This window comes from Panthera pardus, unplaced genomic scaffold (genome assembly GCF_024362965.1).
Source record: "Panthera pardus isolate Hobbes unplaced genomic scaffold, ASM2436296v1 HiC_scaffold_8, whole genome shotgun sequence".
NCBI lineage: Eukaryota > Metazoa > Chordata > Mammalia > Carnivora > Felidae > Panthera > Panthera pardus.
The window spans coordinates 131579706-131598991 of record NW_026527013.1 but is presented as its reverse complement, the minus strand read 5'-3'; the positions used below and the strand labels follow the sequence as shown (position 1 = coordinate 131598991).

At 34.8% G+C, this 19286-nt stretch overlaps 1 long non-coding RNA gene across 2 annotated transcripts in view; it reads left to right on the top strand.

Moving 5' to 3' along the window:
• The first annotated feature begins 2861 nt into the window (after positions 1–2861).
• Positions 2862–19286, top strand: part of LOC109248406 (uncharacterized) — a 123267-nt gene continuing 106842 nt past the window's right edge. For both annotated transcript variants that reach the window (XR_002072043.2, XR_008420627.1), the window contains exon 1: positions 2862–3139. This is a non-coding gene — a long non-coding RNA (uncharacterized LOC109248406). The remainder of the gene's footprint in view (positions 3140–19286) is intronic.

Genomic DNA, 19286 nt, shown 5'->3' with positions numbered 1-19286 from the left:
TATTTTTCTATTTTGATTAAAATTTATTCATGGAAGATGTTTTAACATGATATAATGTTCTTCATAAAACTTTCCTCTACTATTAATATCTAGTGATTTTCTAGCTCCATCATTCCTTTCTCATTCAGTAGTATGCTTTCTAATATACATAGGAGTGTTTACTTGTTGTTTATTTTAATCTGTGTATCTTTATGGATTTATACTTCATTCACTAAATTATAGTCCATTAGTCTCATTATTTATGTTAATGTACAAATGTCCCAGATGTGGGAAGCCAAAGTCCCTTCAATTGTGTCCCATTTTCTTTTGACATATTCCCATCATTGTTTGAGTTATTTCCTATTTTCTAGCACAATAAGAGTTTTGAGGCTCATTCTGAAATTTTCATGTCCCTAACTTTGGAATCAGTTATATCCCCCAGGGTTCTGATTCATTTTACTTAAGAATAATACTTAGAAATCAAGGTCTGCACAATTTAGTGTGGTACTTTTGATTGGTTCTTTAAGTGTGCTCATAACTAATGCTTCTAGATCCTCTTTGTTAGGAAATACATACACAAACATACATACTAAAACATACATTTACACATATATAATACCTATCATCTATTTATTATCTATCGTTCTCTCTCTAGGTATGTGTTTCAATTGATACTTCCATTGCCAATCCAACACCATAGCATATAATCTATTCCTCCACGTTTTCTTATTTGTAACTTAAGTGTGGTTTTACCATCTTATACTCCAACTTGAATGTTTCAGAGTTCCAAATGTTCTACATCCTTGCCAATATTTGGTGCTATCATTCTTTTTTGATTTTAGCCATTCCAGTAGTTAAATAGTGGTATTTTATGGGGTCTATTTGGCATTTACCAATGACTAATAACATTGATATCCTTGTTAGTTGTTTATATATCTTCCTTTATGAAATGTCTGTTCATGTTTTCTCCCTTATTTGTTCAGTTATTTCTTTTTTTTTTGATTGTGCTGTACAAATCCATTATACATTCCATATTCTGTATAATGTTCTTTGTCAAATGTGTCATGGATTTTTCTTACAGCTGTTGGCTGACCCTTCCAATTTCTTAGCACTGTATTTTGCTGAATGGAGAATTTTTTTAAATTTTGATAAAGTCTAATTTATCATCTATTGTGTTAACCTTGCAGATTATTGTTATTTGTGTTCTGTTCGAGAATTTTTTGCCTCCATCTGCCCCCACCTTATTTAAACAGATATTTTCCTTTTTTTCTTCAGTTTTTTTATGTTGATATTTATGATCCACATCAAATTATTTGGATAAGATATAAGATAGGGGTTGCTTTCCTTTTCCCCATATGGATGTCCAGTTGTTTCAGCACCATTTGTTGAAAAGATTTTCTTTTTCTCCATTGAATTGTTATGGATCTTTGTCTAAAATCAATTGACCATGTATGAGTACATTTCTGAATTCTATCCTTGTGTGAACACTACACTGTCTTGATTACTTTATTTTTATTCTTTAAATCAGGTTACTTAATTCCTTAAATTTTGTTTTTCAAGATTATTTGGCTTTCCATGTCTATAACATTTCTATAGGAATTTTAGAATCATCTTGTTAATATCTATTTTAAAAGTGATCTTTCTGGATTACCTATTATATTTCATTTTCTAAGAAGAGTAACAACAAGAAGTGAAATAAAGACAAATTTTACTTGTATCTAAGTTTAGAAAAAAAATATTTTTTCAATGAGTCCTGAGTCTTTTCAATGAAACTTCTTTAAGCTTTTCAAATTTATGTACTAATAGAGATATACATTCATTGGAAAATTTGAAGGTAACATAGAATTTCTAAATTCCATTAACAGCCATCTGTAACTTATAGTTCCTCAAAATAATTTCAAAGGTACAATACATTCTGCCATGATCACTTCAAAATTATATTGAAAACTTAGAGAAAAATGTTTGAAAACTCTTTACAAAATGGTTTTTGTGAAGTTTTTCAATAAAATTAATATTGAGCTAGCATACAAAGAATTCACTCTTTAGAATTTTTAAAGAAGCTAGTCAAATAGGTAAAACAAGAAAGTAGCTAAGAAAATAGCTTCCTAATATAGATAACCTTGGAATCTCAGTATTCCCTCTTGGTTAATAGCTAAATCTCAAACCATATAAGCAAAACAAACAAACATAAATTAACACCAGTTCCTTATTGGTAATTACCAAAGTTTATAAAAGAACTACCTATGATATGTTTTACTTGACATGATCTTTTGCCAAAACCCTCTCTGTTCCCAATACTGCTTAGAAAAATGTCTTTTAAGTGAGGGCCTGAAAACTGAGATCAATACTTCAAAGAGATAGGGATGCTAACAGCACAACTTTATGGCATGGCAACTTTAAGTCCTAATCATCCCAACTAGATCTTGCCTTTTATTCTATCTTGTTACTGTACTGATAGTTCCAGGGTCATGACATCACAGGAATGGGACAATGAGGACTTAAAAATCATGCAGTTTGTAATTCCAAATCCTGTCTTCAATGACTTCTCCATGATAAACTTTGTTGGAGCCACAGAGAAAATGAGAAAAATTAGAACAAGGTGGCAAATGTTTCATAAAATTAAATTTATTAATCTTTTTATCCCATGCCCTTGTTGCTTTTATATTAAAATAGCTTCTACTTTATGAAATTATATGCTATCTACATATAACACACACTTATTTAGTAAAATGAAAAACTGGTTGTAGGTCACTAAATTTAGGAGAGGAAAGCTCTAGAACTTCTGATTTTAACGCAATCTTTCCCTTCCTTCATTGAATTCTAGAATGTCCCTTATAATAACCATGACAATATTAGGTAGTTTACAATCTTAAAAATTTAAGGTTTATCTTAGATATTCTTATGCTATGAAGTAAGCTTATATAAGTATTGTGATAATTCTACCAGAGTTCACTTGACTGTCCAGAGTCCATCTAATCAATCATGTGTTTCATGAGCCAGATAGTCTCTAGGTAAGACACTCTATGGGTGTGTCATAAACTACAATTACTGAAACAGGTAATTCAGTTTTTAAAGAAATTAACCTGATATGTAAAAGCCTTAGCAAAATAGGACAGTAAGAAGTCATCTCCAATCAGTCTAAGAAACAACTCAGCCCAAGGTAAGTGTTCTAAGACAAAGTGATTTTAAAACTAGAAAGAGAAACTAGAAAGTTGGAACCTGGGTAGTGATAAAGTAAGGCCAAAAATTTAGCAACGGAGAGGGAAGAGGGAAGGGGAAGGATAGGGTCAGAAATTAAATTTCTTTTTCTCTTCTAAGTAGCAACATTCTTCTTGGCAGGAAATTCTTTTATTATTAAAGTATTTTGAATCTTTGAAAGATGATTTCCCACTCTCCACTCACAGCATGGTTCACTTTGGAAAGGGATGTCAAAATAATGAGAGGACTATACATTTCTGCTTCAGAAAAGAAAGAAAACTTGGGAGAAGAGAATATGGGGAATAACATGAGAAATAGAGCAGGTATTGAGGTATGAAGAAGTGAGAATGTGAGCAACATGATGGCATATAGGCATCCACTGAAAATCATATAATAGCCATCATGGTCAAACAATTTTTAAAAACAAGTTCTATTTTAAGTAGTTTACATTGTGATGGTATTAAATAACTATCCTTTTTTTACCTCCAAATCTCCAGTTTGAGGAAATGAAGACAAACAAGATAATTTCAAATCTAAGTTGCCACAGAGTGGAAAAGGACTAAAATCTTTCTGTCCGCTATCCGAAAAATTGACCTTTGGTTAACTCTAGCTTTGTTTCCTATAGTAACCAAAAAAAGGAGTATCTTTGTCAACCGTGCTTCTGGGGTTGGTTATGATAGAAATGACATATGTTTGTTAAATTATGTCTAAACATGAAGAAACTATAAATGTGGTGACAGTCCTTTCCTCTGGAACATGTTCATATAGCAACACCTTTATCTCTTAGTTGATCAGAGTAGCTAACTTCCTCCAACAGGTACTTTCAGTTCCTTTTGACTTTAAGTCTTAGGGTTTCTAGGAAATAGAAAAGCCTTTCTATGTATTGAACATGATTATACAAAGAATCTGTTAAATTGGGCACAAGACATGGTCTGGGACCCAAATTCATAGGCCTGGCAAACAAATTTAATGTGACAGATACTATGCTTATTTGTAGGCATCATTTTAGTTTTTATAATGCTAGTGGTATCATTCCACCTTAACCCCATAGATTGCTAAATCTTAGCCAAGGAGTTTTCTCCAGTTTGATTCATTCATGCTACTTTTTCAGAGGACAGAGGCTCATAGGAATCTACAAATACTTATATAATTCCTGGACAACAGTAGAAATAAAAACACCTTTTTTCCCTAACCAAGGCACTCTAATATATCAAAAGTGGGAATTTCACATATTGAAAGAGTTTTCTAAAAATCAACTTTTGAGGAAAGACTTCAGGCCATCCTGACATCATACATACCAGTAGACAAAATCTTTTACTTTCCACAGGCATGTATTCTATAAAAGCCACTGCCACCAGGTTCCTGGGAGATTTGGCTGGGGATTCCTGCATTTACCTTGGGAGTGCCCCATTAAAAAATTCTTCTGAGAAATAGCATATTTTTCAAAATACATTGTGAATCATTTCATCTTTTTGTTAGGCACAGTAAGAGTCTAATAATGCCTTTAATATCCCTCTTTTATTCAGATGATGTCATTAATACCATCACAACATTAACCAAGCAAATAAGTACTATGAACAGGTATTACTTCATTAGGTAATTCCCATGGTCCAAATTTCTTCTAGCCTCTTTTATAATTGATTTGTCCACTTCATTTTGTGAAGTGTGCTTTTGGAAACAAACAAGGCTTTCTTATTGTGTTAAAGAGTAGAGCTTTGAAGTTCAGAGTCTGACATGTTTTAACTACAACTTTTGTAGCTCTGTCAGCAAAATGAACTACTAATCTGAGCAGGCAGTTGTAAAGTTTCTAACAAATAAGCTATTAATTTATCATTAGTTAATTTTTAGTTCTTATTGAAATTAAAACTCTACTTTTAAATTTTTGCATGACAGACACTATATATTTATTTGTAGTAAATATATATTATGTATTTAAGTCTAACCAAGAATCATTCCTCTAGTAATTGCCATTAATTCATTTGCCTATGCAAATTTAATTCTAGACAAAACATAAACTTCCAGTGTCTTACAATAAATCATTACAGCATAGAAGGGTTTAAGTTGGCCATTTTCCCCAAGTACATGACACATCAGTAAACACTATCAAATATGCAATATGAAAAGGAGTATCAAGTAATTCCACCTGGGTTTTTCAAATTTTGAAATTCTAAGAGCTGGAAGGGAGACAATAGCAATTTCACTTGTTTAAAAGCCTCTTTAGATCCTAGGGACAGAAACAGATCCTAGGAAGAATTGTCCTGTATTTGTTTCATCAAAGATTTGGTCCATTCTGCAAAATCTGTAATCTTGTCTATAATGCTGTACTAGACCCAAAAATTGTCCAAGTTTTGTGTGTGTGTAGTAGTAGTAGGCCACTTTATCTGCAAAATTGGATTATTCCCATATTGTAACACTCTGTGGCCTATAACTGACAACAGGTGCCCTACATATTTATCTCAGATAAGTAATATTGCAATTTGTCTATTGAGGTCTTATGCATTTGTGAATCAAATAATTTTAACAAAGCCAAAGTATTAGTTTTGCATTGTTTTTTTAAAGTTTTGGAGGCTACTAGAAAGCATCTACATTTTGAATAATTATAAATGGCTTTAGTAGAACAAACTTCTCTAAGTTATCCTGTAAATGACTAGAGACAATAGTGAGGGAGTCTTGAAACCCTCGAGTAATTCTTTATCATAAATATTGAGGTGCTTTTAAGTAAAATCAAACAAAAATCTCAATTGGTCCACTAGAGGGACAGAAAAAGTAGAACATAGATCAATCATAGGAAAAGACTTTGCAGATAACAGTACTGAAATCAGAATAGTTGCAGGGTTAGGAACTACAGGGGTTAATGAGTTTTCTAAGATCTTGTACAGATCTCTATAGTGGCTAACCAGTCTCTCTTAGCTTTTTTTTTTATGGAAACATGGGAATATTACACAGTGAATACTCCCTTTTTAAATTATCTGTTCTTATTCTAGTTCTTTTTTACCTAATTTTATTCTTTCTAATTGAACATCTGACAATGGATTTTTATTTACCTCATGGCCATACCTTATCTTTTTGGAAAATTATTTGTATTAGCTTTATATATTTTTTTTTTTTAATTTATTTTTGGGACAGAGAGAGACAGAGCATGAACGGGGGAGGGGCAGAGAGAGAGGGAGACACAGAATGGGAAACAGGCTCCAGGCCATCAGCCCAGAGCCTGACGCGGGGCTCGAACTCACGGACCGCGAGATCGTGACCTGGCTGAAGTCGGACGCTTAACCGACTGCGCCACCCAGGCGCCCCAGCTTTATATTTTTAATTAAACCAGAATCATAGTTCCCTAGGACCCAAAGCTATGCATACAATTGTCTCAGCTCAGGGTGCTTTTTTAGAACAGTGTAAGACTGCCACTCTCTGGTATATCCCTTTTATTCCAGAAGGCAGAGAATAACCAATCCAAGTGCCTTTTTCCTAAGGTAGCTTCACAAACATTCCAACTGGAGTATAGAATATGAGCCTTTAATTTGCACAGCAAAGCTTTCCCCCAGTAGGTTTACAGGAGATTCAGAACAAAGAACGCCTGTTTCTCAATCAGAGCAACTATCTATAAAGGAATTGTGGAGGGCAAGAAACAAGTAAAGGATGATCCAAAACAGCTACAACCTGCTCTGTTGCCAAGTGGAAAGTGAGAAATTTCCAAGGAAACTGCAGAATAAGTAACACCAGTAGTTATCAGAAAAGGCAAGGATAGATTAGCCTGAGAAAAAGTTATTGACACGTGGTTCACTAGTCCCCACTGTCAAGATTCCCTCCACGTTTCTATCTACTTTAAGCCATTTGCCAAGTATTTCCTAGCTGAGGGTTGTCCCTTAAACTCTTTTGATTCTCTTATCCTTATAATCCCTACATCCTTCAGAGTCTCTTTCTGCAATCCCCTTCCCAATTCCCTGGCTTTTTGCAAAAAGGACATAGATTTACTGTCTCTTTTCTTGCTTTCTTTCCTTCATAGGTTGGCCAGAGTAGGGATTATTCCCTTTAGTAGAGTTCTAACTGAGCAGCCAACAGAGCTATAAGGTTGTACAGTGTCTATAATGTTGCACTAGATTATTCTCAAATAGTAGCTACTGCTAACATATGAGTAAGAGTCTGTTCTTGCCATCTAACCACCTTTTCTGTAAACTGGGTTTAGATAATGGGCATGAGAGCCAACACAAAGGTAGTTAGGCCAGGAGGCAATTTTTCTCTCCCTGGGATCTATGAGGATAGATTTTGAGAAAATTCCAACAAACCAATGAAAGATATCAGCGGAACCTTACCCATCTTCTGAGTATACTGCTGCAACTTCTCCCAACTCATCTTTACCAGAAAGATATCAAGTAAGTGGCTGTTAGCAAACTCTCTCAGTGGATCTCTATTGCTCTTAGCTCATCCATATTTTGGGAGGAGGGGAGGAACAGATAGTTGATTTCCCTTGGCCACCATACCCCTTGATGTGGTGACTGTCTGCACCCCAACATTTGCACTATCAAAGGATGAAATTACCAGTTTTCTAAAGTAAATACTCTAAGAAAAAGGATGGGGAGGAGTCTCTTCCCTTATTTTCAACAGGGATAATTAAGCTTCTTATTATTTATTTTATTTGCACTTACTATATACAGGGTTATTTTTTTGCAATAAAATAGAATTTTCCCATAACATGTAAATAGGAAATTTCACAAATTTCACTGAAATTATTTGTTATTGAATTATGTTGTATAATTTCTTTTCTCATCTTTACAATAGCAAAAACTACAGAGATGCTTGTGTATGTTAACAATTTTACTCCTCTGTGCATAGAGAAAACTGATAATCAACTTGATAGACTTAAGGAAAATGGCCTCCATGGTTTATAATCATCATTGCCAATTATTAAATTCTTATTCTAAATAGCTGATAACCAATGGCACTGTTTGTAACAGATCTCTTTCCCCTGTGCTGCTCATTATTCTCATCATCACTGCATGGACTATAACATGTACTCAAGCTTTGTAAAACTTGTACTGTCCCTATCCACAGCCATCCAACTAATTAATTCTCTTCAATCTCAACATTACTCATAGAAGCAACATATTTCACTGATCATAGTGGTTAACTCAGCCAATGATTCAATTGAAGCTGCTAAGGGAATATTTAATTTTTGAAAAGAGATCCTCCATGCAGCAAACTAGCAATATCAGAAGTACTTATATCCATATGATATTCTCTAGTGCTTTTTAACTTTGGAAAGCTTTCCTGGACTTCACAGCACATTAAGAAAAATGAGTGTGACATAAGGGAAAATTACCACAGGTTTCAATATTTTGTAAGATGTAATGATATATTTTATGGCAATGCAGAGATTACTATACTCACTAAAGGGAAGTTATAATACGGTCACATATTTTTTGATGGATTGAAATAAATTGCATTAGATAGCCAATAATTCCTAAAAATTAAGTTTAGTATTTTTTAAAAAATAATATAAACTTGTTATAATGTGAATATATCTGGTCAACACAGACAATAGTCTAATCTTTTAGCCATTCATTAATTCATTCTGACTTGGTAATTACTTAGTGATATATAGAACACATGGCCTCTACCGAAACCACAGGGTGAAGGGTGTTGTCAGTGGTGCTAACTGGTAGTGAAAGTCCTGATTGCCCACCAGTCTTCTTCAGACACAATCCCAGGGAGTAGTAGATAGGGTAGAGCAAGAGGGCTAGTTGGAGGTGGAAGTCCAGACTCCTGACATGGTCTCCACTAACGCTGGGGGTGGGGCTTTAGAATACATTGCGAGGTTGAAGCCCCACTCCCTTACTTTTATGTCTTTGACACCACTCTAGCAGAAAGATTGGGTCCCCACTTGTCCTTGCCAGAATGGATGGGGGTCAAGGCAATACCTTTTCTGTAGTATTTTGCCTGAGTAAAATGGTTATTATATACAAATTTTTGGTCTTGCTAGTTTCTATCTTTCCTGGTGCTTTGATTAGAGACTGCAGGTTCTGTTGTTGTTTGTTTTGTTTTGTCTGTGTCCATTGGAATTTCTAAGTTGCCCACTTCTTGAACTCTAATCATGGGATATATGAGAGAAAAAGTATGGAAGTATTGAATCACTATATTGTACACCTGAAACTAATATTACACTGCATGTTAACTAACTGAAATTTAAATAAAAACCAAAAAAAAAAAAAAAAGAAAGAAAGAAAAACCAAGGCATTCACTACCATACTGGTCAAAAAAATTAAATTTTGGATTATTTTGAGAATACCTTCTTGGAAATGTTTAATTTCTCAACTAAGAAAAATATAGGCTATATATAAATATATAATATTCAATATTTTATAATACTGAAGTATAAAACTTCAATTTCATTTATTTAGTTCCCAAGGTTAGTTACCATTTTTTGTAACAGCAAACCAGTCAGGAAACTTAATCTTTACCAGAGCAATTTTTTTTTCTCCTGGAAGGTGGCATGCTTACTTTCTTGAAATAATATTAAGTCATATCATTTCTCAATATTTACTGCTCATATGAATAACTTTATATGTTCTAAAGCCTGTAACTTATAACACATATAGTAGTGGGATATTGGGCCAACCATATATTGTGCTATAATTCAGGAAGTGAATATGAACAGAAATATCTGCCTTATGAGAGACCCTCCACCCAGCACCTTTACATGACTTCTCTAAGAAAACAAGGTATTATTAAGCTTCTTAATACACTTTTAGTTTTTTTTTTAAATTTTTTTAATGTTTATTTATTTTTGAGAGAGAGAGTCAGAGTGTGAGCAGTGGAGGGGCAAAGAGAGGGAGACACAGAATCCGAAACAGGCTCCAGGTGCCGAGCCATCAGCACAGAGCCCAATGTGGGGCTTGAACTCACAAACCATGAGATCATGACCCGAGCCAAAGTTGGACACTCAACCGACTAAGCCACCCAGGTGTCTCTACACACTTTTAAATGATAGTAAAAGTAGAATAGACAGTCACTACTCCTAGTGCAAATGAAATGACTTGATGTAGAAATTGTTCAGTCTACTGAGTTTCAAGAACTGGCTTGAATATGTCACTGCATAGATGAGATGATGCCAGCTTGCTAGTTTCACTTCAAACTTCTCAAATAGATGCTTCATTTTAGCTGATGCCAAGTCATATGAAACGCCAATGTTTGGATTCTTTTAGATCTAGTAAATTCACCAGACTGTCCCTCCAATTACTAAGATTCCTCATCTGGAACATGTCTGGATAGTGTCCAAAAGAGAAATTAGCTCTTCTAATAAGTTTTAATAGTAACAACTGCTTTCTTTATTTTTAAATCATATTTGAGTTTTAAATATATTTTTTTCTCCAGCTAAAAATTAATAAGTCTTGATTTAAAAGAATGGCCACACTGATGTCTGTCAAGCTCACCCAAATAGCCACTTATCACCTATGAAATTAACATGTCCCTCCAAATCTTGTTTGTGTCCCTGATAAAATGTATATAAAACCTGTCCCTAAATTTTGATCACTACTCCAGAAGTGTTTAGATCTGTGCTTATATGTATTTATATGTCTTGGTTGTTTTTAAGTCTCTACTTATTCTATATTTCTTGATCATGCATAGAAGAACCCTTTGGTGAGTTGGATGAAGCCCTATTGAAAGTGTCTGTGAAATCAGTCATGCCCTTTGAACTATTTATCATCCAACATATAGATCAATTTTATTGGAAAGGTTTGATTAAATTTATTTCAGTGGAAGTTTATGGGAATCCTGAAATAGGATTTTATTTTTAGATCACAACATACTTAGCCTTATCATGCTTGCATTGGGTATTCATGACTAGGTGAAAATTGTCATTTTCTGTCATCTCTTCCTAAAAAACTGGAGACAAAAAAAGCATGCTGATGACATTGTTTTATTGTCAGATGTAGAAGTGGATTCAATAAAAACTGTTCTAGCTAATTACTGTCAGAATAATTTTTAAACTCAAATGATCATTTTTGTAACTATATTCTAACATTTAATTGGTATATATTTATGAATCCTAGAGTAAATAAAATTGTTGAAATACTTGGAGACAGATTTTGAAATTTGGCCACCCATGGGTACTATATTAACCATATTAATGAGTGCATTGGGTATTTGAAATGCTTTTGACATTTCAAGGCTAAAATGTTCATGTAATACTTATAGCCCTAAACTTTGAAGTTTTGATTGCTACATAGTTAGTCTAGTATTTGAGCAGCTTTAGCGTTACATTTTGAGGAAATACTGGCCTGCTCAAAGATAGAGCCTTGTCTTAATCTTGTACCATATGTGAAATGGCTCTACACAGACATGTATCCTGACTAGGGCATCCTATTTTCATAAGATTTCAATACAAACTTCAATAAATCGACTGTTTGCCAAAGCAAATGCATGTGACCTGAATTGTCAGTTTAGATTATCTGTAATTAAGTTTCATGGAAAACTGCCTAAAGGAAAAGCAGTACATTTGTTCTAGGCATTTTAACTTTTATCCTTGAATCAAATTGTGCCTTCAACAACCTACAATCCTGAACTATGCAATCTGGATGGCATATTAACTAATTTCCATTAAGATATATCATATGTAAGATCCAAGTGTCACCAGTTCCTACAAAGGATATCATACATTGACATAAATTTCTAATTTTGCTGGCTATCTTAGTAGGCTTAGCCAGCCCAGCAACAGGTTCTCCAGCCCCTGCCAGTATCACTTTCGCAGTCGATCCTTTATCAACAGGTAAATCTTAGAGTATAGAGAAGGTGTGCTACCTATGCTGTATCCCAATAGCTGTGCCACTGCCAGGAGCTATCACTTACCAGGTATTATTCTGGCCATCACAATGCCATAGTTTCTCTGTTTGCTCCAGCAAACACAGTGTTTCTGTTTGTGTCCTGTGCCATCAGGTCCTCTATCTTACCCCTTCTGTTCCACATTAGGTTGCCAAAGCTGATGGGTAGTCTATAATACAGTACTAGAGAAAATGAGCCTCCTTTTTATGTCTTACATCATGTAAGAGGAATATCAAGAAGTATTGTGTGAACCACAACATATTACATAAATAGCTATTTGCTTTATTTACAAACTCCTATATTTTTAAGACATACACCCATGTTGATGTGAACAGGAACATTATTTTCAGTGTTTTTTCCACTTCAGTCACCTTGACAATAGTGTTGGCTGACCACTTGCAGAGTCATGTCTCACTTCTGTAGTAGTTTCCTATACACTCAGTGGAAACACTATTCTTGCTTCTCCTCTGGACTCTATACTCATTGTGGCAAAGCTTCCCTACAGCATGATGTGCAAGGCAGGGAAGAACAGATGGCTCTCTCCTTAAGTACTTGTTATGAAACCTAGAATTACTAATGCTTGTTCCCATAATCAAATGAAGTCATTTATGAACATAGCTCATGTGTATGCTGCTAACTCATCTCCATATCATGCCCCCAAAACCAACTCAAGAATGAGACAGTAGCTATGCCTTTCATCCTCCCTGTTGGTCTTACTGGCTGGTGTTCCTGCACCAAAATAAATCTCTTCCTAACCTCACAGAAACAAAAGCACCTAAGCAGAACACCACATGCAAATCAATACCAGCAAGGTCACAGACCCAAAGGCTTCCAGAAATAGTAATTCATTTTGGGCTCACTTAGAAGTCCAATCCTTGGCCAGAACACATAAATTGCCAAGTAGTGAATAAAGAAACCATAGTATGATGTCTGCTAATCTCGACATTAGCTGGGCCTGTCTCTCTGACCTCCTATTTGTTGTAATCCCATGCTTACTTGTGGAACCTACTGCTTTAATTTCTTTTTCCTGGTTTAACATTTCTCAGGCAATGCTCTCTGCCCGTGAATCTGCCTACAGGCTTCCCACCCCCCCCCCCAACCCCGCCCGCACTGACCCGGAACTGCCCCCTAGAGGACACAGCGGGGCATTGCTGGGCCAGTCAGGCTTTGGAAGTTTCATGATCAAACCTGAAATGGCCCACACATAGTAGATGCCTGATGAATGTTTGCTGATGATTCTGAATTCAGTACCAATAATAAATTACTTTATTACAGTATCTCACTGCTCTGCAGCTGTTTCTCATCCATTTTTGTCACACTATATCATTGAGCCACATTCCCCAAGGCTTCGGCTAAGCTACAACTTGATTGTAAATTAGACATCTCTGGAAAAATGTGTTAAAATTTTTCATAGTTTGTTTTGTGGGGGTAGGTAGTGGGGACTGTTGTTGTTATGTGGCGGGTTTTGTGTGAAAATGAATACAGCTTTGCTAATATAAATCCAAGTTATGTGGCTCAAAATGCCAAACTCAGTGTGTGGTAAAGGCTAAGCCAGCACTGCACATAGCCAAAGGCTTTCCTAGATCTAGCTAAGTGCATTAACCAAAAAGCAGCTTACCTGGAAGAAATGTACAAATGAGAATTAAATCTATTCTAGTTAAAATCAAACATACTTGAGTCTTCAAATATGAATGACATTTCTATGTACTGCTTCTTAGAAGAAGTATCAATTACCCAAGAGTTATCAAAATTTACTTTTCAAAGAATAGTCTTTATATTTTGAAACCTGGTTGTAGACCTAACTAAGTATTAGTATACCTTTTGGGGGTATTTGCATCAACTGCAGACATGAAAAATGTCTCCATTTGTGCTATGGTATTAACAAATTCTACTATCTACAGGACAGTGGCAGCTGACCATTTTCCCTATGTAGACTTAGGCACTGCACACCCGTCAGAAATACTCCCCGCCTGAATTTAAATGGACCAAAAGCACTTAAGAATGTTAGGCAATGTCAGCATATACTACATCTCTAATTATAAACTCCTCAAGGACAAAGTCATTGTTTCCCACCCCTCTGTTTTTTTCACTCAGGCACCTACAACAGGATTATTCATTCATCAGTCTCCTAATAAATAGTGATGACTGTACTCCTTCTGAAACATAACACTTACCCAGATTAGGTATCTTCTAGTCGATTTGTCAAACACCATAAATCAGGGGTTCTTAAACTGAGAATGTAAGAAGATATGTGTTCTCGTATGGGAAAAGGCTAAAATTTTTATTTTCATAAATCCAACCTCTACTGAAATTTAGCATTTCCTTCAATTATGAAGTAACAGCACAGAATAGAATTAACGGTATCTATGACTATAAACAATAGAATTCAGAGGTGATTTTAAACCATATTAATTTTTGATGTTTAATTTATTTTATACTCATAATTATCTGAAATGGCATGAGTGATTGGGCAAGCCACTAAATCACACATGATTAGAGCTGTCTATTCATGGGCAACTCCATGCCTGGTGATCATTCAGGCACCCAACAATAAAGGTGCATGTGTTTTCATCAGTGATTCAACGACATTACTTTACAGTACTCCATATCTACAGGTGTTTTTTCTATTCTTTTTAACACTTATTTATTTATTTTAAGAGAGAGAAGAGCAGGGGAGGGGCAGAGAGAGAGAGAGAGAGAGAGAGAGAATCTCAAGCAGGCTCCATGCTGCCAGTGCACAGCCCAATGCACTCTTCTTCTATAAAGAAGTATATATTTTAGTATATCACAAAAATTTTAAAACATTTTCTTAACTCTTTTGGTATGGCACAAAGCTTTCAATGAACATGTCTTATGTAATAGAAAATAATGAAATTTAAAGTATGTCCAGGTATCTCATGTAAGTGATCACTGATTAGTAAACTTTTTTATTCTTCTTTCTATCTTCTAACTGATTAGTTTGTCTGCAATGTAGTAAAACTTTGTATTCATGTGTCGGTATAGTGCCAAAGAATTCCACGAAGACTCTCTTTTATGCTACTACAAAGATTTTCAATTTGGGGAAGAAGGAATTGCCCTTGGAACCTATTAATCTTTCAAAAAAGACTAGAGTAGTAAATGGTGAAAATAAAGTGTAACTAAACGAAGTATTTGACTTATGGACAAAAGAAACATTTTCTCAAAGAACTAAACCAAGTGAAATCAATTTGTGGGTATAGATAGTTTTTATGATCATTTTTATTGAATACACATTTAAAAATCCATTATTCAGGGACTCATTTCCAAGGTCTCTTTATCATAATAATATTTATAATTTTCCTAGTAAGAATTATCATTTATTCAAGCGGAATCTTTGAACTGAATTGACTCCAATGCTCTAAGAAACAAAGTCACACTTAGTAAAAGTCAACTGCTGAGCAATCAATGGAAATAGAAACTTAGTGTATGAGACCATTGACCATTTGCTATTGGGCTGGATAGAAAAGACACTACTATAAATGGAAGATTTGGTCATACCTTATGGACATGATGGTTCTGTACAGTTATCGTGACAACAGACTTTGCCATAAATAAACAGAAAGGCAATTTATCTGAGGTATTAAGCTTCACCCCAGTAGAATACTGCAATTATGCAGTTTTTCTGTGACAGAATTGCTTTCATGAACTCTGAAATCTATTATGCATCATTTCCTATAATATTGCTTTCCCATAATTTTCCTTGGCAGGTAAGATCTCAGCTCTACACTTAATGTAAACTGTGATAACAGCATCTACATTACTAAGAAGTTCCAATTAGTCTTTGAAGATTATAGAAAGTAAATAGAACTTATAATAATATTTTTAGTTATGGACTTTGTTTCTATTTTACCAAATGACTAGAAATAACAACTGGACTGTAGATTGACAGATTTTAGAAAAATATTCACAATGAGAACAAATTTTATCTTAGTATTTCTTGTATTTAGTTTCATTTACAATAACATGCCAGTTTAAATTACATCAATTTGGCTCATTTCACTTAATTTCACACTTAAGAGACAATGCAAATTTGGAAATCACACTTACATGTGGCATAGGCCTACACTTTAAATTTCATGCTTGTGTTCTTGTTTATTTGATTTCTTTCGAAGCTCCTGGCAATTAGCAAGCCATGGAGGAAGTAGTTTAAAGACAGAGCTCACAGAGTCGCCTAACAGGATGTATGTGGGATATAAGAGAAAGTGTGGAATACAGATGACTACACATTTTGAATCTAAGAAAACTGGATTTCCAATAAGGAAGATGAAGGAATGAGGAGATTTAAAGGCAAAATCAATATGCCAGTTTTAGGTACCTTTAGATGCCTATTATATATCCAAGTAGAGATGGTAAGAGGAAATTCAATTCTAATAGTCAAAAAAGAGAGACCCATGTTGGAAGCTCACAACACATAGATATGATACAAACCATATCGATGGATAGGATCTCTTAGAAAGTGAGTGGTGAGACAGAGGAGAACAGGTTCCAGGCCTAAGATAGAGACCACTAGAAAATTTAAGAACTGAAAAGGTGAGGAATTTCTAGCAAAAGATACTGGGAAGGAGTGGTAATTGTGTTGAAACAAAAATCTGTTAGAATGTGATGTGAAGAAATGTTTAAGGAGAAAAGATGAAATCAAGAGTTTCAAATGCTATAGACAGATCAAGTAATAGAAACTAAAATTTGCCCAATAAGTTTAGCAACAAGGAGGTCACTGGTAACCTTGATAAGAAAGATTTCAGTGGAGTAATTAAAAATAAAGTCTGATAGGAATGGGTCAATAGAGATTAGAAAGTAGGACGTTGGAGAGGGGGAATATATACAACCCTATCTAGGAGTGCTATCACAAAGAAGAGAGAAAGGAGAAGCCTGTAGGAAGATGAAGGTTTAGCATTTGTGCTTGTTATGGTTGTCTTAAAATGGGATATATATATAAATATATAGTGAAAAGCTAATATATATATATATACATATATATATGTATAAATATAAAAAATGTTTGCACTGTGATGGAAATGTTCAGTACAGTGAAAAAGAAATTGATGATTTAATGAGTATGAGGATAATTGAAAGATAAAGGTCTTAAGTAGGTGATGAGGGATAGAATCCAGGGCACAAATAGAATGACTGTGGTTGGGGGGTTGGGTGGAAAGATTGTATTACGTATAAGAAAAGGCTAGATGTAGAAGTATACATAAAGGTCATGTGCAGGAAGATGTAAAGATTCTTTTAAAATTGATTCAATTATTTTGTTGAATTAATAAGACAGCTCAACATCTGAGAGTAAAGATGAAGGAGGGATAACAGATTAAAACAGAGTTGACATGATATGAAATAGTATTCTTAGAAAATAGGGATACAAACTGATTATGAAAATGTCACAGAAGCACAGGGTAGTGTTGGGGTTTCATCTGAATTCTGTGATTTAGAATCTGAAATGAGACCAGTCAGCTTGGCTGCATTTTCTTCAGCAATGTTGCTCTGATATACATCTGGAGTAGGCAGAGAGTTTGATTTAACAAGCTTTGGAGTTTTGCCAAGAGGAAGGGAGAAAGAATAAAAAAAAGAATTATGGGTATATGCAAAAGATTGATTAGAATAGTGAATCATGGAATCTAATTCTTTGTAAGAAAAGAAATAAAGACATAACATGGGTGACAGTGAAAAGCTAATAGAATGAATATATTGGAGTCTGAGTCAGGTCAAAGAATAGTTAGAATTAGGGTGCTAGAAAAATAACGGAAAGATGGAGTTGGTTGTCAAAGACAGGGATACTTGTGATAAACAATTTAGATGAGTTGTAGTTATTGCACACAACAAGACCTGGAATACATTAGAATATATGGCTGAGATAAGAGGAGAAAAAATCACTAGAAGTCAGCAGGTTAAGAAACTAATAAGTCAGGGCGCCTGGGTCGCTCAGTCATTGAGCGTCCGATTTTGGCTTGGGTCATGATTTCGCGGTTTGCGGTTTGTGAGTTCGAGCCCTGCGTTGGGCTCTGTGCTGACAGCTTGGAGCCTGGAGCCTGTTTCAGATTCTGTGTCTCCTTCTCTCTCTGCCCCTCCCCCACAGTGCTCTGTCTCTCTCTATCAAAAGTAAATAAATGTAAAAATTTTTTTTAATAAAAAAGAAATAAGTCATTGTTGAATGTATTATATAGATAATATACACGGAATTGAAATTACTCAGACTGAGAAGAATGGTGCAGAAAAATATCTTGAACCAGTATCATCAATAAATGAAGGCAAGTGACCATAAGTGATGAAGATGACTGGAACAGAAGGTGATAGCATGAGAATCAAAACTGGGCTTTTGATAGTGGCTGAAGAAACAATATCTGGAAGGAGCAATGAAGAAAGGTGAACTTACCACACCTCTAGTAATATGTGGGATGCCACCACCTGAGAAGGCTGTAAGAAAGCTAGCTCCCAATTAGAGTACAAATGAGAGCCCATTTATAGAATATGCAGAGCCATGTAGAAAAGAGATTCTGGGTAATGAGAGATGTCCATGCACCTTAGACTTCTTAAGTCTGTTGACTGAAGTAAACAGAAATGGGAGAAATCATGGATTATTTTCTTAGTGAGTAGTTCGATGTTAGTTTTCATAACCTTGGGATAGTTATCAAGTAATTTGTGGTGGTAAATCAAAGTGTACATGATACTGATGAATATCCATCTTACCAGGAACATGGAGTAGTCTCTGTCCCTCTCCAGCTCTGTAAAGAGGGACTGTTAAGAGTAGGGGACAGCCTTGCTAGGAGCATAAAATTTCAAAGGTTATAAAATATAGCATTTATGGCTCAAAACTCATCAGATCCCATGGGACTCTGCAATGACATTGAGGTGCTCTAGCAGAATATGGTGAAGATCTGTTATTGAATTTTCCATGAGAATTCTTAATTGTTAAATCAAAGGTTGCTCTTTTATGGAAAATAGCAGACTTCTGCAAAAGGAGGTTGAGATAAACTTCTGTTAGTAAAATTCATACTTTTTAATTACTGACTATAAGGTATAACTAAATATTTAGTGGAGGTGGCAGGAAGGAAATAGATGACCACAGAGGAGAGTGAAAAGGCAACAAAGAAATCACTGTCCTAGAGAAAAAGGTGATTTGTATGCACAGAAATCAACTTCTGCCAAAAAAAATGCGATACTAAAATAAAAATTATTTCAAAACCTAATAATATGTGACTTAATAAAATGTTACCAAGAATAATCTCTGACAGCAATGTACACAGTCTACTTCTCTTTGAACCAAATGACAAACTACA